The following is a 25,947-nucleotide window of genomic DNA, read 5'->3' as shown; positions in this document are numbered from 1 at the left end:
GTTTTGATTTGTATTTCCCTGATGGCAAGTGATGCAGAGCATTTTCTCATGTGCGTGTTGGCCATGTTTATGTCTTCCTCTGTGAGATTTCTTTTTTTTAAAAATTTTTATTTATTTATGATAGTCACAGAGAGAGAGAGAGAGAGAGAGAGAGAGGCAGAGACATAGGCAGAGGGAGAAGCAGGCTCCATGCACCGGGAGCCTGACGTGGGATTCGATCCCGGGTCTCCAGGATCGCACCCTGGGCCAAAGGCAGGCGCTAAACCGCTGCGCCACCCAGGGATCCCTGTGAGATTTCTGTTCATGTCTTTTGCCCATTTCATGATTGGATTGTTTGTTTCTTTGCTGTTGAGTTTAATAAGTTCTTTATAGAACTTGGATACTAGCCGTTTATCTGATACGTCATTTGCAAATATCTTCTCCCATTCTGTAGGTTGTCTTTTAGTTTTGTTGACTGTATCCTTTGCTGTGCAGAAGCTTCTTATCTTGATGAAGTCCCAATAGTTCATTTTTGCTTTTGTTTCTCTTGCCTTCATGGATGTATCTTGCAAGAAGTTACTGTGGCTAAGTTCAAAAAGGGTGTTGCCTGTGTTCTCCTCTAGGATTTTGATGGAGTCTTGTCTCACGTTTAGATCTTTCATCCATTTTGAGTTTATCTTTGTGTATGGTGAAAGAGAGTGGTCTAGTTTCATTCTTCTGCATGTGGATGTCCAATTTTCCCAGCACCATTTATTGAAGAAACTGTCTTTTTTCTAGTGGATAGTCTTCCCTCCTTTGTCGAATATTAGTTGACCATAAAGTTGAGGGTCCACTTCTGGATTCTCTATTCTGTTCCATTGATCTATGTGTCTGTTTTTGTGCCGGTACCACACTGTCTTGATGACCACAGCTTTGTAGTACAACCTGAAATCCGGCATTGTGATGCCCCCAGCTCTTGTTTTTTTTTTTTTTTTTTTTTTTTTTTTAATATTCCCCTGGCTATTCAGGGTCTTTTCTGATTCCACACAAATGTTAAAATAAGTTGTTCCAACTCTCTGAAGAAAGTCCATGGTACTTTGATGGGGATTGCATTAAACATGTAAAATTGCCCTGGTTAACATTGACATTTTCACAATATTAATTCTTCCAATCCATGGGCATGGAATATCTTTCCATCTCTTTGTGTCTTCCTTAATTTCTTTCAGAAGCATTCCGTAGTTTTTAGGGTATAGATCCTTTACCTCTTTGGTTAGGTTTATCCCTAGGTATCTTATGCTTTTGGGTGCAATTGTAAATGGGATTGACTCCTTAATTTCTCTTTCTTTAGTCTCATTGTTAGTATATAGAAATGCCACTGACTTCTGGGCATTGATTTTGTATCCTGCCACACTGCCAAATTGCTGTATGAGTTCTAGCAATCTTGGGATGGAGTCTTTTGGGTTTTCTATGTAGAGTATCATGTCATCTACAAAGAGGGAGAGTCTGACTTCTTCTTTGCCCATTTGAATGCTTTTTATTTCTTTTTGTTGTCTGATTGCTGAGGTTAAGACTTCTAGTACTATGTTGAATAGCAGGGGTGAGAGTGGACATCCCTGTATTGTTCCTGACCAAGATCACATTCTTAATACATTTATTTCTACTGGTTTTTAAGACTACAAAAATAGAAAGTTAGAGTTAAATGTATTGAAATATAATTTAATTTTAGCTGAGGAGCTCAGGGGCCCAGACTTTGCAAGTACACACGTTCTCCCTCAATCAGTTCTTCCATATTGTGTGCATGTCAGTGGGGGAGGGGGAAATGGAGGTGAGTGGAGTCCCAGAAGCAAGCCTCTTGCTTTTCTGCTTTTTCTCTCCCTCGAAAAAGTACAGGATCAGAATGAATATCTTCAAGTGGAAAGGCAGCTGATTTCGAGGGCTTAAACATGAGCTGGGGAGAAGCTGTGGATCTTCCTCAATGCACAAAGGAAAGCAAGCTCTTAAGTAAACCATCGTGAAGAACTTAAATTATTGATTAGGAGGGGGATTTAACTTGTCAGGAAGCATTTTTATTAATTTTAGCACATCCTCTTGATATTTGTGTGTCTGTGTCTATGTTTGCGTATTGGAAGTTGTTACACTCAGAAACTAAAGGTTGAGTAGTGTATATACTCTTTTAATTATAATTCAGTTATCAGCTGGGACCTCCCTAGTCTTAGGAAGTTTAGGGAAACTTGATTCAAATACTCCCTTTTACAGCCTGGCTAGAGTTGGCCTGGACCAGAGGGCATCCTTGGAATGCTAGGAATGCTAACGCCAAACCACTGCACACTGGTTGCCCCAAGCTCCACTGAGTCAGGAGCCCTCCAGCACTTCATGGATTTCCAAGAAAGATTCACCTCGCACTATGCATTTAATGAAGTATGCAGCTCTCCCAAAGACTTAAGGGGTCACATAGACCCCCGAACAGCTGTCAACCATGTCTTTGGCTGCTTAGTGTCCCTCTTTCTCTTCCCTGCAACCTTGATTGCAGTCAGCAGCTTTGATTTCTTTGTCTCATCCAGACTCTTTCTGCCTCTCAAGGTCAATGGTGGCAGGGGTCCCACATTTTATCCCGTGAGGATATACCACGAAATTTCTTTTTTTTTTAATTTTATTTATTTATTCATAAGACAGAGAGAGAGAGAGAGAGAGAGAGAGAGAGAGAGAGAGAAAGAAGGCACAGGCAGAGGGAGAAGGGAGAAGCAGGCTCCATGCAGGGAGCCTGACGTGGGACTCGATCCCGGGTCTCCAGGATCAGGCCCTGGACCCAAGGCGGCGCTAAACCGCTGAGCCACCCGGGCTGCCTACCACAAAATTTCTTAACAAAGGTGGGTCTCATCCACGAGAAAATCTTAAGCCAGCTATGTAGAGAATAAAATTGTGCCTATTACATTACATAATAAATATCTTATACAAACATGGATGAAAATTTCTGACCTGATTTGGGAAGAATTAAGCCATCTTCTTTTTTTTTTAAGATTTTATTTATTTATTCATGATAGACACACAGAGAGAGAGGCAGAGACACAGGCAGAGGGAGAAGCAGGCACCATACAAAGAGCCTGATGTGGGACTCGATCCAGGGTCTCCAGGATCACGCCCTGGGCTGCAGGCAGCACTAAACCACTGCGCCACCGGGGCTGCCCAAGCCATCTTCTTTCTGTCTCTTTGCCCAGATCTTATAAGATAAAAGTCCACCCCCGATTACACATTTTTTGCTCTTTTCTCCTGGAGTTTATTAGGAAGGGCTAAACTAAGAAAAGAGCTTAACTCTCTTCTTGTTTTAGGGACATCATGGAATTTTACTCAGAAGTATGTGGCTTGATGCATTAGCGAACCCCTCAGGATACTGGCTTTGCAAGGGGAATTGTGTCTGCATCTTAAAAATCAAGTGATGCATTTTTCCTAATGGGAAGCATTAAAGATTCAAGTCTGATTTGTACCAGACACCATAATAATGAGAAAGTTGTCAAAGCCATTTATCAAGAAAGAGCTAGAGGGAGATCAGGTCAGATGGATGAGACTCTGGGTGACCTGGAGCCTCTGAGTAGGGATCCTGTTTCTCTTGGAATGGGCACATCTGAGCAAGGTTGGGAAACTGTTTGGGGTGGAGGTCAGAAGTCTCACCTGGCTTTCATTTCTTCTTACTCAACATGTCTGGACTCAGAGTCCACTTAAAAAGTTGTGCTTTGGTCACTGGAGAATAATAATAATGATAATGACTAACATTTATTGCATGCTTACTATATAGCAGACACAGTGTTTAATGTATACATGAAAAGATGCTCAGCTTTATTGAGTCACCAGAAAAATACAAACTGAAACTATAGGGTGATAATACTACATACCATTAGAATAGAATGGCCAGGGACATCTGGGTGGCTGAGCAGTTGAGCGTCTGCCTTCAGCTCAGGGCATGTGATCCTGGAGTCTGGGATAGAGTTCTACATCAGGCTCCTTGTGGGGAGTCTGCTTCTCCCTCTGCCTATGTCTCTGCCTCTCTCTCTCTCTCTCTCTCTCTCTCTGTGTGTGTGTGTGTGTCATGCATGAATAAATAAATAAAAATAGAATGGCCAAAATGAAGACATCACTAAATACCAAGTGTTGGTGAGAATGTACAGCCACTAAAGTCTCATATACTACTACTAATAGGAATTTAAATCGGAACAACCACTTTGGAAAATTGGTTTGTGTCTGCTAAAGCTGATACCCTCTGACCAAGAGATTCTACTTAACCCAGAAATTGTATACATATTTTACATATATTTATGTATACATATTTTATGTATATTTATGTATAAGAAATTTCAAAGTGGTACTATTTGTAAAAGCCCCAAAATGGAAACAACTGAAACCTCCATCAAGAGTAGAATGGATAAATAAATTATAGAATATTCACAAAACATTCTACTATATAGCAATCGGGATGAATAAACTCCAACTACATGCAACACTGGATGAATCTCACTTACCTAACAGTAGCTTGATGAGGTAGTTCTTATTCTTCCTCTCATTTTACAGATGAGGAAAGTGAGTGCTGAGAGGGTACATTACTGCTGGAGCCCACAAAACTTGGCAGTGAAGTAGTTGGGATTCAAACCCTGGCATCTGAGTTCTATCCTTTAAGCAATATGTACCACTGCTCCACGCCTCTAGTCATACAAACAGCAGGCGTTTAATGTGTGTGCTGCTTTGGTGTTAACACACCCAAAGGCACAGAGTGGAGCTGGTACAGGCTGGTCCTGCAAAAGGCGTCTGTCTACCAGCTAAGTCTGATTACCACGTGCCAGGCTTCATACAAGTGCTTCACCTAGAATATAATGTTTGATCTTCACAACAGTTCCTTTGCAGTGGGTACTGTTGCACCCATTTCCATTTTTACAAAAGCGGAAACAGATATGGAGAGGTAAAGTAATTGTCACCTATCCAAGTGACGAGCAATATCACTAGTATGTGATGCGGCCAGAATTCAAAGCCAAGTCTGCGTACTACAGAGTCTTTACCCTTTATTATCTCACCACATGCCTCTCCTCCATACCAACCAGGGCAGCAAAGCCACAGAGCCAGAGTCCAGCAGGAACTACTGCTTCTGGTCATAGAACTTGAGTTCTTTGAACTTTATCAGTTGACAAAAGCAATGAGAATTTGAGACCAGCCTCCTGAGGGTTCACGAGGTCAACTGGCTTCTGAGCAAAATATCTACCATAGATTGTCTTTGCCCACTTCCAAGGGAAGAAGAAGCTTGCATCTCCACAGGAGGAAGATCACAGTTAAGTTGTCATTTTCATCATGTCATATCAAGAGTGTAAGCAAACTTTTCAAAATGTCAGCATATAATAACTCTTTCCTCTTCTCAAATTTGTGTTCCTATCTGTATTTTGTATCTCAGTTAATGGCATCACCACACACATAGTCATGAAGACTACAAATTGCATCTGCTCTTTCTTCTCCATCTTCCATCCAACTAGCCATACTTATCAATTACTAAGATACTAGTGTCTTGTCGCTTTCTATTTTTCCCTGTCTCTCATTCACTCTGTCTCTGGTTAACTCTGTGTTATTTTTTCCATAAACCGTTACCATAGCACCCTACCTAGTCTCTCTGATTCCATTTCCTTACCTCTCCATGTCATTCCTCCTCATTGGTCTAATATCAACTCTGCCTTCAGAAATCTCAGAATGGTTCCCCATCACATACAGAATAATGTTTATATTATTGGTGTGGAATTCAAGGATCTTCTAGTGCTAGCTCTGAGTAACCTTGTTTGCCATTGTAAATATTCGTTGCCTTACTCTTACAGTTAATGTTATTTTGGAATTTATTTATCTCAAAATTAAATGTTTTCTCAAATCTCCCCCCATTAGAGTAAAGGAAACGGTGTGTTGTATGTATGTGTATGGTATGTGTACCTCACTGGCCATATGTTCCTCTCCACACCATGACTTTCTCTGGACAAAAGAGCTACCCATGACTTCAAGTCTGATATGACTAGGACAGGTCCACTTGCTGCATAGTTTGTATCAAATTAGGAAAGATGAGAAGGAAAAAGAAGGTAAGGAGGAAATACAATTTCTCAGAAGTATATGTATGCTCAACAAAACCTCTACTTGCTTTCCTTCCTCTGGAATTAGAATTATAACCTCTATTCTCTTACACTCTCTGTGGGTCAGAAGTCCTGGCACAACTTAACTTAGCTGCTCCTCTGGCTCTGGATTTCCCACAGGGCCACAATTTCTAAAATTTACTGGCTAAACCTTAACTACTTCAAACTTCTATAGCTCTGAGAGCTTTTGTCACACTCCGGGAATGGTGTTTAAATGAACATTAAATTCCTTCATTGTGCTTGAATGTATAATATGGTTGTCTGAAATTTTAATAAGCAAAAGAAATTGGCTTTCAAATTCTATCTGCCAATTATTCATGCAAGTCCACGATCTTCATTATTAAAGTTTAGAAGTGCACGAAGAATTGGTCAAAGTCTCCTAGGTGCTTGCTGAGGAATGCATAAGCAGTCTAGACCAGAGACCATTTTTTATGCCCAGCCCTAGATGAAGAGAAAGGCCAACAGAGGGAGGGAAACAAGAGCAGAGAGAGTGGGAACTATGGGCCCAGGAGTGCTCACAGGCAAGATTTTGGATAAGTCATTGAATTAATTAATCAGGAAGATTAATGCTCTCTTGGCATACTTATAAATATTGAGCTCTTAGCAGCTCAGTGAATCTGTGTTATGGGAAAAGGCAGAGACTGTGCAGAAATAGTCACACTGATTCAGAAACTATTTTCATTTTCAGAGCTTCTAAATGATGAAATTATTTTCTGAGAGTGGAATAAGAGCTGTTACTCTGGGATGGGAAACATCCACGGATCCTCTAATAAAAGCAGCTACTGTGACCAAACCATTGATGTTTTCACAGCCTCTGGGAATCCCATTTATCCATGGTGTAGAATGCTTTCATCTTACGTGACTTCAGATAATTCTGTGTTGCCCATGGCAGAAGGAAAGGCCATTTTTTAAGGGGTTAGGTAGTAAGGTGCAGACACTGACAGACCAAGACAGTTGGTCAGAAATAGGAAGAACACATGGGCAGAACAAATCACGTAATTCCACTATATCCGTGTAACTTAGAAACACACACACTCACCATCCACCCATGTGTATGTCAGCTGTGTTCCTCCACTAGGCTCCCAATTTTCCCTTGTTAATACTAAGAATTCTTTGAAATACTCACTTTTGGTGTATTATCCATGTTGTGACTACCTTTATTAGTGCAGATAGGCAATACTTGATTTAATAAATGGTCTGTGATGTTGCTGCTACCTGATTTTAATTTTTATTTCTCTTCCCCCCAACACCTCCATTCCGATAAGGGGGATTTTTTTTCTTAAATCCTAACATAATTTTAGATTTTACCTTGCATTTCACTGCTTAAGCAGCATGAAGTAAAAGTCATTGCCCTCAGATTTCAAAGTCATAACTGTCTCTATAGGGTCAGCAACTAGGACCAAATCATATTAGGGTCATCCTGGCTGTGGTTAATCCCTCTGATATGTCCATCTGCTTTTCTAATGAGGCCAGGGGCCTGAGGACGCTCCAGAGCCTCAGGGTTGGTCTAATGGGAAGAGGAGGGCAAATGAGGCGCATTTAAATTTGTTTTCTTATTTACTTTTAACATTCAGCCTGGTCAGCTTACGAAAGACCGCTAGCTTAGTGCCTGCCTCCTTCTGGCTTTTTCCCATGGCGTGATGATAGAGGCTCTATCTTTTATATTTAGTCTGGCTGGAGAATAAACAACTGAAAAATCTCCTCTCTTTATCCCTGGTATCTGACACAGCTGATACAGTCTTGAATTCTAGGTATCTGAGAAATACGTGTTTAAATGAATGAATATGTGAGTTCTTATATATGCCTCTCCATTTCTGTAACAGGATATTATGATTATCAGAGCAAATTTTTATATGGACTCAAATATTTCTTTCTATTTTGCAGGGGCTAGGGGTGGGCAGGCACAGAGAGAATCTCAGGTGGAGCCCGACCCGGGGCTGGGTCCCACAACCCTGGGGTCATGACCTGAGCTGAAATCAAGAGTTGGACAGTTAACTAACTGAGCCACCTAGGCGCTCCCAAACATTTCTTTCTTCTCTTCTGGGTCATCTAGACATTTTGCACATCCTTCCTCATTTTGCCAGAAAGAGAATCTGACCGTTGTCTCACCTTTCCTCTTAAGTCCAGGTAGCAGCTCACCCCCATTTTCTCCTCTTTATAGTTCTTGGCTTTGTCATTCTCCCATCTTTCATTCCCAAGCACCTAAGATTACATTTTATCTTCAAAATTGCCTTCTTCACCATGGCTAAGCCCGGATGAGCCATTTATAGGAATGTGGTATGTAGCCCCACATCTGGAAGCTTCACCCCTCTTTTCCCTCTGCTCCCTGGGGTTCTGTTTGTTTCCAGTGGCATCCCCAGGGCCTGGCATGGAGGCAGCTCTCATGAATAGCTGTTGGATATATTAAATAAGGTTTTGGTGACCCCCCTCCCTGCCAGTGGCTGGCATGATCTGCTTTAGAGCAAGGACTCAGTATACTATATGAAGAATCCATCAAAGCACATGAATAAGTGAGTCAAAATTTTACTGGTCCTTCAATGGCTACTTCAAGTTCAACTTCATTTGAAGCTTTCTTGAAGAATCCAGCCAACCAGTCTTTCTCTTCTTAACCAGTCTTGTATTAGTGAATCTTTTAATAGATTATTACAGTGATGTTTATTTTGTGATGTATTATTATTGCACATTAATTTTTGTGTGTCTCAGTGTCCCATCTCCCCTTGATTGCAAAGCTTCATTGGGAGCTAATTTTTATGGGATTTGAAGTTTATACAATTTTGGAAGCCCTTTAGTATAAATACAAACTAGAAACAAAACTGAATTTTTTAAAAAGGATGAGTTGTAACAAACTTAAAACTTAAAAAAACCCTGATAAGTACCACACACGTCGCAAAATAAAAAATAAGATTTTATTCATTAGCCCCCTGCTGCATTTTTGTGATTTTCTTCTGTACTCATCTGCCTAATCTTTTTTTTTTTTTTTTTAAGATTTTATTTGTTTCTTCATGAGAGACACATAGAGAGAAAGGCAGAGACATAGGCAGAGGGAGGAGCGGGCTCCCAGCGAAGGTCTCCATCCCAGGACCGTGGGATCATGCCCTGAGCCGAAGGCAGACGGACAACCACTGAGCCACGCAGGTGCCCCTTGTCTGCCCAATCTTTGACTGCCTTTTCATATAATAGTGGTTTTGTAGTATCATTTTCTAGAGAAAATAGACAGTTCAGTCTTTTCTCTAGGATGGTTGATAATAACTGGTGTTTTTAATTATTGCTTAGTTTCCTATATATTTTTGTGTGCTATCTCACACATAGACATATTTACTCTTTGCAGTTCTGCGATACCTGTGGGCTCTACAAACACAGGGACTCTATTTTGTTAGAGCTTATTCAAAACGAAAAGAAAGCATAGTGCTTCTGTAATCATATACAGTGCATTATCAAGTACTTTCCTAGCAAGAGAAAATTTGGATTTTTGCCTGAGTATTGATAAGAATGAAAACCTCTGCTTAAAATGATACATACCTCATGATTGGTAGATTTTTTTCACAGATGAGCTCTCAGCCCAGCCCTTTGAAACTATATGTTTTCTTGACCACATGTGTTTGATTCCATATGATTTTTCATATCAGTCCCTGATCCTGGGTGTTCACACCTACTACTTTTTAAATTATGACTCATGGCTTCCAGACACAACAAGTGTCTGGTGTCTCCTCATGACAGGCATTTCTCCCTGGGTCTTCTCTTGACAGTTAATCAACAGTCCTGTTGGCATGTCTTGGATTTACATTTTTAGGAAGTCTAAAACAATGAAGTCTGTTTTAAATTCCCTTTCAAACCAGACATAGTCTATATTGACTAATCCTCAGGACATGAAGCAAGATATATTTCCTCCCTACAAACAAGACAGTGGGTAATTAAACATGATGCTGACAGTTTTTATTCCTAGGCCCTGTAAGAACATTATAATTCATCTTTTAATTGTTGAGCTGAGTCTGATGTCCTAGCAGAAGTCCAGTTCCCCAAATTGAATAAATAGAAACTGCTCATAGCAGAGGGGCAGACACAGAAGATGGAGTGCCTACAGAACTAGATGAGGAAACAGGGTCACATCATCCTGACCTTAGATTCAGGCCAGGCCGACCTAAGTCTTGCCACTTTACTGCCTGTGTAATTTGGGCAAGTCACTCGTGCTTTCGATCCCTCAGCATCTCATTTATGAAATGAAAAGACTAACCTACTGTGGGCTTGTGAGGATTCATGTTTGCAGAGCACTTTTACAGAAGCATGGGATAAGAACTTCAGAATGTTAGGTATCATTTCTTTTAACATTTCTTTCTCTTCTAGGTCTATCTAGCTATCTAACATCTTTGGTTATTTAAGCCTTTTCCCAGAGTCCAGCCTCTCCAACTGGTTTTCAAAATCAACTTTTTTTTTTTTTTTTTTGATAACAGGGTTCAGGACTAAGTCATTTTCTGCAGCATTTTGCAAATAATAATCTCTCCCATTCATTTAACAATCTACTATTTATAAAGTGTTTTTCTTTGCTACTCAGGCTTCAGAATGATCCTCTCTCTAATGGTGGTGTCAACGAGCTCACCATGCTCTGCCCTTCCCCTGCCCCTGCCAGGCTGGTGCCCAGCAAGCCTGCCACACTAGTAGCTCCTCCCTTGTAAATGTCTGGCTGCCCCTGCTGGTCATCCAGATCTCACCTCTGGGGTCACCTTTTCACAGGGGTCCCTGGCTCACCTCCTTAGCTATTCTCCCTCATAGTGTCCTAGTTTACTATTTCATAGCACTTTTCACATCTGATACTTTACTTGTTTATTTTTTTATCTAAATTCTTATGCTATAACATGAACCTTGTGAAAACAGAAATGTTTTCCTCTGTTTCCTTAGGGCATGCATTCTCAATAGGTATGATATCATCCCCAAGGGACAAAAACTGGTTCTTGAGGAGGCAAAAAAATCACTTAAAAAAAAAGATTTTATTTATTCATGAGAGACACAGAGAGGCAGAGACAGAGAGAGAAGCAGATTCTCTGTAGGAAGCCTGATGCAGGACTCGATCCCAGGACCCCGGGATCATGACCTGAGCCAAAGGCAGATGTTCAACCAGTGAGTCACACAGATGCCCCCAAATCTCACTTTTCAATGTGTAGAACACAGGTGTATATATAGTACATAGACTGATATACAGTATATACATGTTATGAAAATTTGGGAAGCATAATTATAACAAAAGTGTCTAAAAAGTTTCCTTAGGGAAACCATAGTGAATAAAAAAGGTTGAGAACACTGCTTTATAGGATAGAACACAGCATAGCTCATAAATAATATTTTTTGAATGTCTGAATTGTGCCATTTGATAGTAGCTGCAGAAACTGAGATTCGGAGAGGTGAAGTAGCTAGCCTCAGGACCAAAAGGTGATGGATAGTAGAACTGAGTCCCCGACCTACGTTTCCTGGCTCTTGTGCTTCTTATTCTAAGCCAACTAATAAATATCCAACATATGCTTTTTGAACATATTAGACATTTTTACAAGAGGAAGCAAAACAAGCTTATATTTTCTAAGTGATACAATCAATGATCTCAGACATTACATTTAGAAAAGTCCCTCTAGTCTTCTTTTATGAGTTATATGATGCGTTCTACATGACTCATCTTTGAAATGGAACTCAATGCCATCTCCTGCTCTTGGTAAGATAAGAATAAAAAGGTGGAAAATATTTGTAGTGTGTTAGCAATTGTTTCACAGCATCTGTGGGCCAAAAGAAATAGCCAACAATTCCATTTATTAAGTAATCAGGTCCAGATAACTTTTTTTTGAATATCATCTATTATTTATTGATTTCAGTCACAAATACACCAATGTACTGTTTCCTTTTTTTTTTTTTTTTTAAAGTACTGTTTCCTAACAAAGTGAGATGCTTAGTAGTACGGGAGAATACCAAGTTATGACAGAGATGCTGCCTTTAAGGACCTTATCAAAATAACTAATATTCACAATGCAAATATTTTATGCCAAGGTGAGGTGCCGACAAAACTACACACTAAGGGATTCAAAAAAATATCAAAAGAAGTAAGCACCGAGAGATTCAAATGAATCTGAAAAAAAACTTCACAAAATTAAATGAGGTAATACATGCAAAGCCCTTAGAACCCTTAGTGCTTGGATATGTGACAGGGACTCCAGTATGTTCACAACCCCACTCCCCAGCCAGAAACCCCATGCCTCAGACTTCACTGCAGTCCCTATGTCCCCAAACTTTAATCTTTCTATCCTGAATGTGTCTGAAAGCTTGTAAACAGGCGGAGACGGGACATTGGTCATAAGCTTTATATACATACACTGAATCATTCTATTTAATGAGCGCACAGTCCAAGTTCTACAACTGCTGTGAGTGACCGCACACACAGGTTATCTACTTTCTTTCATCAGTGACTTTAGGTGGGATACTCCAAGGTACTGGATTTGGGACCTTGTTCCATGGTCGGGTGGCTCAATAGTTAAAACGTGGTTAGGCAGTCCAGAGGTCACAAGCTGCAAAATGTAGGATATAGTTCAGAGATTGTGTTTAATAGGCTGAGTGGGAAAAGGAAGAACGTAGATACCAAAGAAATTGGAAAGGAGCCTCCCACGGTACACACCTTCCTCCTCCGAGTTGGGAGTTACATGTGTTTCTGGTCACTGACAATAACGGAGCCTGAGAAGCCCCAGGTGAAGGGCACAGGGCCGCCGGCGCCCAGGCTGCTCATGCCTGGTTCTCCTCCGCGGAAGCAAGCCGCGGGCCTTTCTTTCCTTCCACAGACACCTGAGGAGTAGGGGTGGGGGCCGGGGCGGCGGGCAGCGACCCGGGGCCTCGGCGGGGGCGGGCAGGTCCAGATAACTTAATAAGCCCATATGTCCTAACGGCGTAGTGCTTGTTGATCACTGCACACTTTCTCAAGCCTTGGAATCATCATCACACACCGCCATTCTCATTTCCTGTGCCACATTAATTTTCAAGTGGTTCTTGTTTTCATCACAGCAGTTATTGGAAACCCCACTTTGACATGATTTGGTCATTGAAAACAGTATAATAATCTAGTGTTGAAACTGTGGACTATTAAGCTAGTAGTTTTCCAACAGATACATCTGTGATTCCTGTGAAAATTTAAAATATCCAGAGACACTCCTGTGAATTCAATGTAGTGCCCTGAGATGCCTCAGCACACACTTTGAGAAATGTGACACTAGACCAGGCATGAAGCTGGCTTGAGGTAGATTAGTGGCAAGAGAATTGGAAAGAAGTGGGAAAATCTGATGGTGTACGGAAGTGAAAAATTGAAGGCAGGGAAAACTTCTCTAAAAATGGCAAAGGAATAGGATGTGGGGATGGAGGAAAGAGGTTTGGAAAATGAAATTTGGGGCCTGGCTGAGAGAACTCCTATGTAGTAGAGGGCTTTGAGGACTCTTATTTTCTTAAGAATGACTACTGTCCTCCATATAGGAGTGGCCCTGGCCTCTGTACCATTCAGTGTGACTTGCCTCTGGCAGAGGATTGAACTGGAGGAGTATGTTGCACTCAAGTCAGCCTAAGCCAGTTGGATTTTCCCTTCCAAGAATTTGTGATTAAAACTTACTGTGTTCATTTCCTATGATGGTGGCAAAAAATTACCACTAACTAGGTGGCTTCAAACAGCAGAAATTTATTCTTTCACAGTTCTGGAGGCTAGAAGTCTGAAATCAAGGCATAGGCAGGCCCACACTTGCTTTGGAGGTTCTGGGGAGAATCCTTTCTTGCCTCTTCCAGTTACTGGTGGCTGTTGGGGGCCCTTGGCTTCCTTGACCATACCACTCCAATCTCTGCTCTGTGCTCACGTTGCTACCTCTTCTTTATGTGTCTGTGACTTCTCTCATTCTACCTTTTACAGGGTTGATAGATTTAGGATGTAGCTGGATAATTTGGGATAATCTCATATTTCAAGACCCTTAATTACATCTGCAAAGACCTTTTTTTTCCAAATAAGCTAACATTCATACAGTATGGGTAGTGGGATCTGAACATACCTTTTTCAAAGCCACCATTTAACCCACTACCCTTGGAGACTTAGAGATACTTGGGCGCAGAGAGGATGGGTATCTATGGCATTGGGATGACTGTTTTGTAAGATTTGGGTAGGGGATGGAGACAGGTCTAAGGTGAAAAGAAAAAAATAACACAGGTATCTATAGAGAAGGAGAGGCATCTGGGCACAGGGAGAGGTAGGCAGACAGAGGAACCAGCCCTGCTTTGGTTCTGTTTAATTTTCCATTTCTTGGTTCCTATACCCTAAGGATCCAGCTGCCCTCAGGTCCTATGATTTAGGTGAATTCTTCAGTTAATTCTCCTATTGGCTTAAGATAGTTGGAGTGAGTTTCTCTAATTTTCAACCAAGAGCCTTGATGAAGGCAAAATAGCAGGAGGGTGGGAGATTGGTCTCAATTTTGGCAAACCTTCGGTCTCCTTAAGCCTGTGATTTATGCTACCCAAGCATCAACAGAAAATTTTGGCAGTGGCTACTCACAAAATGAGGCTGATTAGAATGTGTGTGTGTGTGTGTGTGTGTTTTAACACGAAACAGGAAAAAGTGGTTCATTTACTTCACTGTCTCAGAATGTGAGGAATTAAAATTTTTTCTACAATAATCCCATCCTACACACTCCTCAGAGCACTTGAGAGAAATGTGTTTCACCTTGAGCTCCAGTGAAGGAAAACACAGGGATTTGCCCAGCATGGTCAGGATACAAAGGGACCAACTAGAACTCATGCCCTGTGAAAAACTGTTGGGAGACTTAGGTAAAATGGAGGACTTAGCCACAATGGATGTTTTTTAAACTGGAAAAATTGTCTCATAAAGGAGATCTAGGAGTCCTATTCTGTGTAATTTCAGGAAGAAGTTTTCAAAAATTTTCACTGTTCGAATATGGAGTGTCAGTGTGTGATCTTAGGTTTGAGAAAGTGTGAGAAGTAAGCAGCTTAAAGAAACAAAAGACTGAGCCCCTTGAGGGCAGGGACAGTATCGTATTTGCTGAGTACACTCAGTACCTAACATAAGCTCAGTGCTTAGTGGGTTCTCAGTCAAAGCTTGGTAAAGAGCAAGAGCTTAAGCAGAAGTCAGATGTCTTAAGCTGGTTTGGGTTGCTATGACAAAAATACAATACACTGAGTGAGTTGAACAGTTCTGGAAGCTGGGAAGTCTAAGATCAAGGTGTCAGCAGATTCAGTGTCTGCTGAGAGCCCACTTCCTGGTTTGTAGACTCTTTTTGCTGTAACCTTACATGGTGGATGGGTTCTAGGGAGCTCTCTGCAGTCTATTTTATAAAGGCACTAACCCTGTTCATGAGGGCTTCACCCTCCTGATCGAATCACCCAGTGGCCCCACTTCTTAATACCATCACACTGGGGGTTAGTGAATTTCAAATTTTGGATAATGACACAAATACTTAGTCTTTAGCACTGGTCAACTATTTGGAGGTGATGGCAAAGAGACAGAAAACTAGACTGAAGGGTGGTGATAATACTAATAGAATGATATTTTTCCTTTATTAAACACTTAGTTTATGTTATTGTCTCATGCTTCACCAATTGTATGCAGTAGTTGATCCTATTTTACAGGTGTGGTAACTTAACTACAGAGAGGTTACGTAGCAAACTCCACACAGGGAGTAAGTTCAGAACTGAAGTCATGTCATAATAATAAGAAAAATTATTGCTCATGTATTATTCTAAAAATTATATACACATTTATTTCTATGGCTCTTTACAGTGAATTCATGCTTTCTGGGTATGTGCCCCCTACGTTCTTGACCATGGCCCTTCTCTGCATGGGTCCCCTGGACCAGGATTGCTGAGGTGGGCTGGGTAGGCTTGAGGCCCCAGGGTAACAGGCCAACTTAACCACTCTGAAGTCTAAGGAGGGCTCAGTCTTCACTGCTCATTGACCCAGTGATCTGCTCACACCTTGGAAAGAAGAGGGCCTGGCCTCATCTCTTATCCCATACGAGTGTGAGGTTCTGTAGGGGTCTGGCAGATGCAGAATTGAGACAGTCTTCATCTTTCCTGTTGAAGGCACATAAATGGAAGTTAGCAAAGATCCCTAAATTTGATCCACTTATTAATGCCGAAATTAGTTTTCAGCGGGATATCCATTTCTAGATGCATGGCTTTTTAAACATTTTTGCATTTGTTTTTCCCTTTGTTGCCTGCCCACCTGTCTATCTAGCACTGAGAACAAGCCAGGCTTTCATCACCATGCAGCAGCTGCAGATAGACCCTGAGGGAATAGCAGCTCTCAGAAGCCCCAGAAAGGCCTCTAGGGGTTGGGGATTAAATGCCAGTCTTAGGTCTGGCTACGAGGTGCTATGCGACTTTAGATAATCTGTTTTTCTCCCTGTAATAATATGCACTTTAATCCTTAACTTTATACATCTTCTACTGCTCTGTACACTTCAAGAATAACACATGTTCCTGCTTGTATTTATAGCCTGTCTCATATTTCTTCTGTAACCCTTAAGTCAGACAAGCATGACTTGTGGGCTGCAGTCATAAAGCAACTTGATTTTTGTCTTGTAGTTTCTTTTTTAAAATGTCTCTGTGGGACAAATTGTTTCCCTGTCTGTGGCTGAATTCAGGTGCCAAGACCTTTACAGACCCTCCTGGGTGTCAAGATCCAGTCTCAGTACAGTTGTTAAAATGTTATGTCCAAGGTGATGGTCAAAACTTTTAAGTATGGCTTCTCTCCTGTTTTAGTTCGGGCTGCTGCAAGTAGGAACGCTACAGCTGGGGAATGAGAGTGGGGTCACCTTCTTCTTTCCTGTTGTCTTCTACTTGGGCTCATTGCCAGCCTCTGCACCTGTGCCCCAAGTTGGGCAACTGTTTTCTGGCCCCGTTGGGATTGGAGCATGAAGAGGGAGGAAAGAAATAGACAATAAGAAAATTGTTATTTGTCTGATACTGCCATGATTAAGATGATACTTCTACTTGTGGGGCACTTTCAGGAATCTTTCAGAAAGCTTACCCTCATCACCAGGCATCTGTACCCTGTAGTTCTCATAATGGGGTCAAAGGCATCTCTTGTTTGCCTGGTCCTTGGCCCCTAGGAACCTAACAATCTTTGATGAAGTCTCTTGTTGCACCAGATTTTCCTCTCAGAATGGATCCAAAATGACCCTACCCGTCTTTCTTGTGTGGCCCATACCTGCTCTATAGAAAACCCCCATGCATTTTTTTTTTACCTTGATATATCCTGGGGGTTGGGGGCAGGTTGTCCCCAACCAACCAATTCTTCCTTTGCTGTCTGCTGACTAGTTCACCCATCTCTTGCCCTTTAGAACTTCCAGGTAGGATTCAGACACAAGCCCTCTGTGCCCTCTGATATGGCAAACTCACTGGTGGTCCCTGTAAAAACCTTTCTTTAGACTAGAGATTAGGAGATGGGGTTCACAGCTGAGCTCTCTTCCCCAGTCACCTTTTCCCGAACCTATTTTCTTTGGAAATTCTTGTTCTAGTTCTTCTATTTGAGGTTGCTGTCTATCCTGCTTTCAGTTGAAATGTCTCTTTCATTTTTTAAGATTATGTACTTATTTATTTATTTATTTATTTATTTATTTATTTATTTATTTATTTAAAGTATCTCTACACCCAACATGGGGCTCAAACTCATGATCAAGAGTTATGTGCTCCTTTGATTGAGCCAGCTAGGTGCTCCCTGAAATGTCTGTCTTAATATCTGTAATAAGATGTCACTTGTTTATTCAACTAGCATTAAGCTCCCACTAGACCAGTGCTAGCTAGTAGAAATATAATGCAAGCCACATACATAATTTAACACTTTCTAGCATTTCAACCTAATGATTAAAAACAAGAAACAAGTGAAAATAACTTTAATAATAATAATCTTGTTTAACCCAATATATCCAAAATGTTGTTTCAGTATGAAATCAATATTAAAAATTATTAATGAGATATTTTACAGTATTGTTTTGCACTATGTTTTTGAAATCTGCAGTTTATAGTTGCTTCACGTTCCAGTGTGGACCAGACACACACCAAATGCTCAATGGTCACATGTGTCTGGTGGCTACTGTAATAGACTGTATGGCGGTAGACTGAGCTCTATAGGCAAGACGGGTGATCTTGGTCATCACTATATATCACAGTGCTTGGCATATGGTAAACACTGGATATTTGTGAAATAGAACTGGAATATAATAGAATGAAGAAATTATCCAGAGACTTGTTCAATGACTTTCCACACCATGTATAGTCTAAATCATTCAATTCTGCCTACATTAAGTTAGTCCATGTGGTTTGTAATTCATTTACCCCCTAAGCATTTATGCTTCATAAAGGCAGAGATGTTTTGCTCTTATCCTCACGATCCACTGTAGTTCCTAGTTTTGTGATATGGAGGTTCATGTAGTCAACGGATATTTATTTCGTGTCTGTGCCAAGCCAGTTATTTGGGGTGCTGGGGATCCTGTGTTGAGTCATATCCTCAGGGAGCTCACAGACAATACGGAGTCACAAGGGCTATGAAGGAAAGAAAGGGTGATATGATAGGGTGTGACTGGGGATGGGCGGGTAAAGGAGGAGGGAGAAGTTGCTAGTCCTTTGAAAAGCTAGATTAAGGTCAATCTGATAGTCTTTTCTCACACTCTTGCAAACTGTCTTCTTTTCAGCTGTATTGGCCTTTCATTTTTCTCCAACATTCAAGTTCATTTCTTTTAACTGCTTTTCTTTTGCCTGTGTTGCTGTCTTCCTTGCTGGTGTCTTCTCTAGCTGGTGTCTTCTCACATCTTGGTTCAAATGCCATCTCCTCAGCGTGAACCTCTCTGACCACCCTGTTTATAGGGCATGTTACCTTAGACACTTTCTACCATATCACCACATTTTATATATTATCAGAAACTGAAATGATCTTGTTTATTCATCTGTTGTTTCCTACACCACAAGGAAAACTAAGAAATTAGGGCTTTTGTCTTTACAATTGCTATACTCCAGTGGCTAGAAAGGTGCTTCTTTGACAAATGTATGGCTCATAATTAATGATCAATAGTTATTGAATGAATGAATGAATGAATGAATGAACGAATGAAAGTCAAGAGATAGTTCGAGTCTTTGAGAGATGTCTCAAGGCAGGATTTGAATGAAGCCACAGTCTAAATGAAGTCTGGGAAGAAACACACTATTTGTGTCTGTGATCTCTGAGAAGGAAGAAGGGGTTAATGCATATAGAAACTATTCGTTCCGACTGTCTTGGGTTCTGGCCCAGGCTCCTTTGAGAATCTGTACTTAGAGACCACCCTACCGGTTAAATGGATATAAGCTTTTACAGATAACTTAAGAAGGTTCATGCACATTTTACCTGAAGAGGTAAAATTGACTCCAAGTTAAACATTCCTGAGGAAATGCGAACCCTCACAGTACCACGGGGAGACACATGTTGAGTGAGATAACGCAGGAGCATCCTTCAAGAGGTAGGACGGGTGCCTGCTGACGGGGCCTCTAAAGACGGAGGGTGCCTGAAGAATTCCCGAGAACGAGTTCAAGTCCGCCCACCAGCGCAGCCAGGCAGTTGCTATGGACGCTGGCCTGCTCCAATCGCGCCGCGGCTTGCTCAGCTGCGCCGTCCGTGGTTGCTGTGGCAACGGATGGCAACAGCTCCGGCCCGACGAGAGGAGCAGGAGCTCGGAGCCGGGTGCGGGCCCCTGGGCGGCGGCGCCTGTGAGTTGGCAGCAGGGTCTTGGGGGGGAACAGGGCGCAGAGCTGACAGGCAGTCGGGGCTGCACGAGGGTCCGAGGTCCTGGCAGCGATCAAGGGGTCACCGCGCGAGGGGCTTAGGGACTGGCCGGGGCATCCTCTCCTCGTGCTCCCACCCTTCGTCTCAGGGCCCCTCAAGTTTTCCAGACCCCGCTCCTCCTCAGCCTTCCCCGGCCCCTTCTTCTCATTCCCATGACAATAGCAGAGCCTCCGACCCGGGGTGTTCACTTTGCTTCTAACTTCTATTTAGCCCTGAGGCCTCGAAGCAATCATTTTTCAAAGATTTTGTGTTTTGTGGCCCAGGTGGGGTGCCACGCTCCCACCCCCTGGTCCTCTGCACTCTCCTTCCCAGGAAGACCGTGACGATCAATGTCTCATCTCACCAATACACCCTCAGATGTACTTCATCTAAATGGTCGCATTTCATAGCCATGGTCCTGCTCTAAAATGGTTCGTTTTAAGGATTAGCTCGCCTTTACAGTGGAGCATTCTAGGCCCAGCAAGCGCCCCATGATGAGGGCGAGTGAGTGCCTGTTGCTATGACTCACCACCTATGCTGGATGCCAGGTGTATTGTCCTCTGTGTGTGCTCAACTGTTTACCTTGGATTTGCTTCTTGCTCCCTTCCTCTAGTAAGTCTTGGCCTTTTCATTTCATAATATTTCAAATACTATGTATTTTATCAAGATGATTCTTCCCTACTCTTCTTTACTCCTTAAAGTAATCAACGTCCTACTTCATATCCAGTACTAAGGTATTTTGCAGGAGAAAAAAAAAAAATAGTGTTACCCACAGGATCTGTGACATACTCTTGATTAGGCTATTTGGTGGAGTCACATTTTACTCTGTTAGTTTCAGAAGTCATTGCTAAGAACAAAATTGGCCTCAGTCAGAAATATCCCTGGACAGTCCCTTAAATCACTTCGAACAAACCAGTTCAGAAATTGAACCATTGAAAAGCCTTCATTCTGAGAATATTTAAGATTCCAATTTATACACTTTTCCTATATGTCACCATAAATTAGTAGAAGGATAAATTTATCAGTTCCGTTATGTCTTTATTCTTCTAAATTTTGCTGCGGCCCTCATTTCATACTTGCTTTCTTTTTTGACAATGTCAAGGAAGCTGGTACCATTTGAAGGGCTACCTGGACATTACTCTTTGCATGTTGGGCTAGTAAATCCTTAGAATCATTCATGTGTACTTTCCATGGTGTTCCCAGTCTGCACTGGACTGACAGGATTTTCCAGCAGTGACAAAACCAACACTAGCATTTTCAGGACTATCTCACCTCATTCTACAACCCACTGACGAGAACAGGAAAGACAACCACCCAACATTTAATTTAATTTAATTTAATTTGATTTAATTTAATTTAATTTAATTGTACCACCCAACTATTTTAAAGGTTATTTTTATGTCTTTTGATTTGGCTAAGTATGAATGTAGTTGAAATTCCATCATCCTCATTGATGTAATTTTCTTGGGGTCTTATTTTAGGGGTTGTATTTGCTCTGCGTAAGCATCACCATTTGGTATTTTCAGTGTTTGAAGAGTTTGTTTTTCTGATGAGAAAATAATGGTTATCACTTTGTTATAATTTACATTTGCCAGATTACTAGTGAGATTGAGCAGTAGATGTCTATTGACTTGTTGATAACTGATCTTCTGTGGATTGCCTGTCTTTATCTGTGCCCAATTTAAATTTGACCTTTTTGTATTGATTTTTAGGATTACTGTTCATACCCTGGATATTGATACTTTGTATGCCATGTTGAAATATAAATTAAATTAATATTTACTACTGGTATGTTCTTAGCTATTTTTTAAAGTCAGGTTTATGATGTATAATTTATATACTATAAAATTCACCTCTTTTAGATGTACAGTTCCATGATTTTTGAAAAATATATGGTCATGTAACCACTTTAATATATAGAATTATTCCATTGGCTCAAAAATTTCCCTTGTATCCAGTTGTCGTCAATCCCCTTTCCCTACCTCCAGCCCCTGGCAACCAATGATCTGATTTCCATTTCTGTATTTTCCAGAATATCATGTAAATGTATTCATAAAATACACAGCACTTTTTTGGTCTTGTTTTATTTAACACATTGATTCTAAGGTTTATACACACTGTTGCATGTAACAGTGGTTCATTCCTTATTGCTGAGTACTATTCAATTGAATGGATGTACCACCAGTCAATGGACTTCAGGTCGTCTCTCATATTTGGTGATTATGAATATATAAAGCTGCTATAAACATTCACATACAGGTCTTTGTATCAATATATTTTATTCTGGAGTGGGATTGCTAGGTTCTATGGTAAGTATATGTTTAATTTTATAAGAAACTGCCAAACTGTGTTCCAAGTGACTGTACCTTTTTGCCCTTCTGCCAGCATAGTTTTGCTTACTCTATAACCTTGCCAGCAGGTGACAATTTTGTTAATTATAGTTATTCTTGTAGATGTGTAGTGGTATCTCATTCTATTTTTGATTTGAGTTTCTTTCATGGCTAACGGTGTTGAACAACATGTGCTTGTTACTTTATTTTGTCTTTGGTGAAGTTTCTGTTCATATCATTTGCCCCTGTCTTATTTGGTTGTCTTCTTATTGAGTTGTCTTTTAAAGTAAAAAAAAATTTAAATTTAGAGGTAGTCCAGTTTATCACCATTGTCTTCCATAGATTATGCTATCTAAAACTTTTTGCTTAACCCAAGTAATCATTCAATCACTTTGTTGTTTTGATATTTTGTTTTATTTTATTTGCATATGAGCAAACTTAGATTTATTTGGGGGGAATAAAATGCCTCTGACATGTGTGTGAGAATGATTTCTATAACCACAAAGTAGAGGGGAAGTTATTATTTGCTATTAGTTCGCAGCATAGTTTCACAGACTTCAAAAGAGTTTTGAGAATGTTTCTCCACGTTAGCAAAAAAATATAGAACATGAAAATTTTCATCAAGTTTGAAAGAAACCCATATAGCTTGTGAAATCATGTTTTAGCTAACATATTTTGGGATCTGTGTAGAGATTCTTGACATATGTGTTTACGTTTATCTTTTGGGGGACAGTGTTCATAGCTTTTATCCAATTCCTAGTGGGACTCAGACCTCAAAGATCAAGGATCGCTGGTTTAGAATGAACACATGTCAGAGCACAGGGGATAGTAATACACTTGATAAAGGTTGGTATCACTGAAGGTGAAGAAACAACCTGTGGGCAGTCTCTTTGTCTCAAATGATTCCTTCTAAGATCTATTCCCTTATGAACACTGCAGAGGCACTTAGTATTTGGCTAGTCTTCATATAAAAATGCCTTGCAGGGGGAATGAGGGCTTGAAAAAAGGCAAAAATGACTGTTGGATCATGGCTGGGAGGATTTCAGGTTGGGCAGAGAAGGATAAGTGAAGAATTGACAAATCACCAGATGGCCTCCACAGAGATTTCATTTGAAAAACCATAAAGTTAGTCTTTTCATTTTTTTGAGGATTTCAAGTGCTTTAAGTTCTGATTTAAGAGTTATATTTACCCCTTGTGGTGGTAGGGAAGAAGATTCGGCTTTTAAAAAATGTTCTTTACTTAAAAGAAAAAAAAAAAAGGTTCCTGGGTAAGGTAGGTAGGGGGATAGAGTACCTGGCTGATGGGCATTAAGGAAGGGAAGTGATGGGGACGCCTGAGTGGCTCAGAAAAATAAGAATGAAATGACTAAGAAATTTCTTGTAATTTCTTGGCAGTTCATAAATCTCCTGCATTTTATTTGGCATCTTCTTGCTTTAATAGGCTATCTAAAATGTCCTGAATGTAGGATTGCTCTAATAACATTATGACCTGATTGCATCTGTGTCTGTTGTTATTTAAGTCACTGTTGTAAGCCCAAGTTAAATAATGTTGCCTAATTCTATGTTCTGTACAACTATGTTGTTGATGCTTGGTTTTATTATAAATAATCCACCCAAGTTTGCAGCCGTGGCTTTGAAAAATCCCTAATTAAAATAAATTTCAAGGTTAAGCTATTTTTATTCATGCCTGAAAATAATTACCGATACTTGTGGCTTTTAAAATAATAACAGTGTTGTAAGCATATTTCAAAACCAGGAAGGCAGAAATTTGTGTTTATGAAAGCCAAAAAATTAGTCTTGCAATACTTTGGAATGTCCCTGGTAATTAATTATAGTTGATGTATATTATATGGAACCTCAAAGATTTTAGCAGGAGGTGGAAAAAGAGGGCCCTGATGTATTTCATTTTTTTTCTTTTATTTATTTATTGATTTATTCATGACAGAGAGAGAGAGAGAGTGAGGGAGAGAGGGAGGGAGAGAGAGGCAGAAACACAGGCAGAGGGAGAAGCAGGCCCCATGCAGGGAGCCTGATGTGGGACTCGATCCCAGGACCCCAGGATCATACCCTGAGCTGAAGGCAGGCGCTAAACTGCTGAGCCACCTAGGGATCCCCTGTATTTCATTTCTGATATAATTCCTGTCACTCTCAGAGGGAATTAGAGTTTAATAAAAAAGAAAAACAAAGGGATATAACCTATGAAGAGTAATTAATAACTTTAGCTTTATCAGAATGAAATTCCATAATAAACGGTAAGCTGTCTTTTGCTAAATCATGAAATATTGCAGAGGGAAAAAGCAATATACTCTTTCACGATATGGCTCGTTATGTTAAAACTGTTACTGGTAGGGGAGTTTTGTACTTGTTAAGCATTTGTGTTTTTACATCGCTGTGTGTAATTATAATTAAACAGATGGTTCCTGAAAAGATAGTGTGTTCTTAGCAATTAAAACTATGGCAAGCTGCTTTTCCTTTTCCCCAACATACAATTAAACTGAATGGAATCACACACCCTGTGGGTTCTTCAAAGGAAAGGTTCTGTGTCGATTCAAGTAGATTAGTATTCTGTTCCGCAGCCCTGTCATCTTGCCCCTGCAAACTGAGAGCTTTGCAGCTGCAGAGGACTTCCAAACATGGGTTTTAGGAAGTAGTTACCGCTTCTCTGCTTTCTCCCTGAATCCTATTTTTGCTGTAGGGAGATTGATAGATTATTTTTTTATTATTTTTAGAAAATATTTATTTATTTGAGAAAGAGACACACACGTACACAGTGCTAGTGGAAAAGGCAGAGGGAGAGGGAGAGAGAATCTCAAGCAGACTCCATGCTGAGTGCAGAGCCTGATTCAGAGCTTGATCCCAGGACCTCAAGATGGTACCTGAGCCAAAACCAAGAGTCTGATGCCCAAACGACTGTGCCACTCGGGTCCCCCTGATAGATTACATTTTTAACTGGGATTGGTGGAACAGTCTCTAAAAACCATTGGATGTGTTGTATCTTACATAGCTTTCTAAATTCTGAAGAATTTCTAAATTCTTTCTAAATTCTTACAATTTCTAAATTGCTCAGCTAGCCCATGAAATTCCTTAAGGGCACAGGAAAATTAGATTTTTTTTTTTCCTTCTTAAGATAGCAAATATTGGTGCACCTGGGTGGCTCAGTTGGTTAAGCATCTGCATTCGGCTCAGGTTATGATTCCAGGGTCCTGGGATTGAGCCCCACATTGGGCTCCCTGCTCAGTGGGAAGCCTGCTTCTCCCTGTTCTACTCTTCCCCCTGCTTGTGCTCTCTCTCTCTCTCTCTCAAAAAAAAAAAAAATTAAAAAAAAAAAGACAACGAATATTGACATGTTTGCTTGTGAAAAAATTCTTTCATTTTGGAGTTTTTAATCAAAAGAATATAGAATTTACTTTGGAGTCCAGGAAAACCAAATTCTGTTTCATTTACAATTCCTTTTACAACAAGGAAACTTTAGGAGATTTTTCAACAAGGATTCAGTGCCCTGTGAAATATTTCGCCTTTCAAAATATAGCTTTGTGGCCAGTGGCCCCTCCCTGGAACCAGACCCCAGCAGTGTTAATGGGTCTCCCCCAGAGCAGTGCAGTTTGAGCCTGTGGTGCTCTGTTCACAGATGAAACCTTGGAAGAAGTGTTTTGTTTGCACGAGCACAAATAGGCCCGAATATACTTTCAATGATTTTAGGTACAGGCTTTTGTGC

The 25,947-nt window shown here is 40.6% G+C and overlaps 1 protein-coding gene and 1 long non-coding RNA gene across 6 annotated transcripts in view; one reads left to right on the top strand and one right to left on the bottom strand.

Moving 5' to 3' along the window:
• Positions 1 to 25,947, top strand: part of HYDIN (HYDIN axonemal central pair apparatus protein) — a 389,826-nt gene that overhangs the window by 32,993 nt on the left and 330,886 nt on the right. For 4 of the 5 annotated variants that reach the window (XM_038538392.1, XM_038538391.1, XM_038538393.1 and 1 more), the window contains exon 1: positions 19,770 to 19,847. The exons of the other annotated variant lie outside the window; for it this stretch is intronic. The gene's annotated coding sequence lies outside the window, so the exon portion shown is untranslated. Of the gene's footprint in view, positions 1 to 19,769; positions 19,848 to 25,947 lie in introns of those variants that run through there. 5 annotated transcript variants of the gene reach the window in all.
• LOC102156275 lies at positions 15,841 to 19,482 on the bottom strand. The gene is made up of 2 exons (XR_005360108.1): positions 16,925 to 19,482; positions 15,841 to 16,181 (listed from the first exon to the last, which is right to left on the bottom strand). It is a non-coding gene; the product is annotated as an uncharacterized LOC102156275 (long non-coding RNA).

Source organism: Canis lupus, chromosome 5 (assembly GCF_011100685.1).
Source record: "Canis lupus familiaris isolate Mischka breed German Shepherd chromosome 5, alternate assembly UU_Cfam_GSD_1.0, whole genome shotgun sequence".
Lineage (NCBI taxonomy): Eukaryota > Metazoa > Chordata > Mammalia > Carnivora > Canidae > Canis > Canis lupus.
The sequence above is the reverse complement of the archived record's forward strand: the minus strand, read 5'-3'. Positions and strand labels throughout refer to the sequence as shown.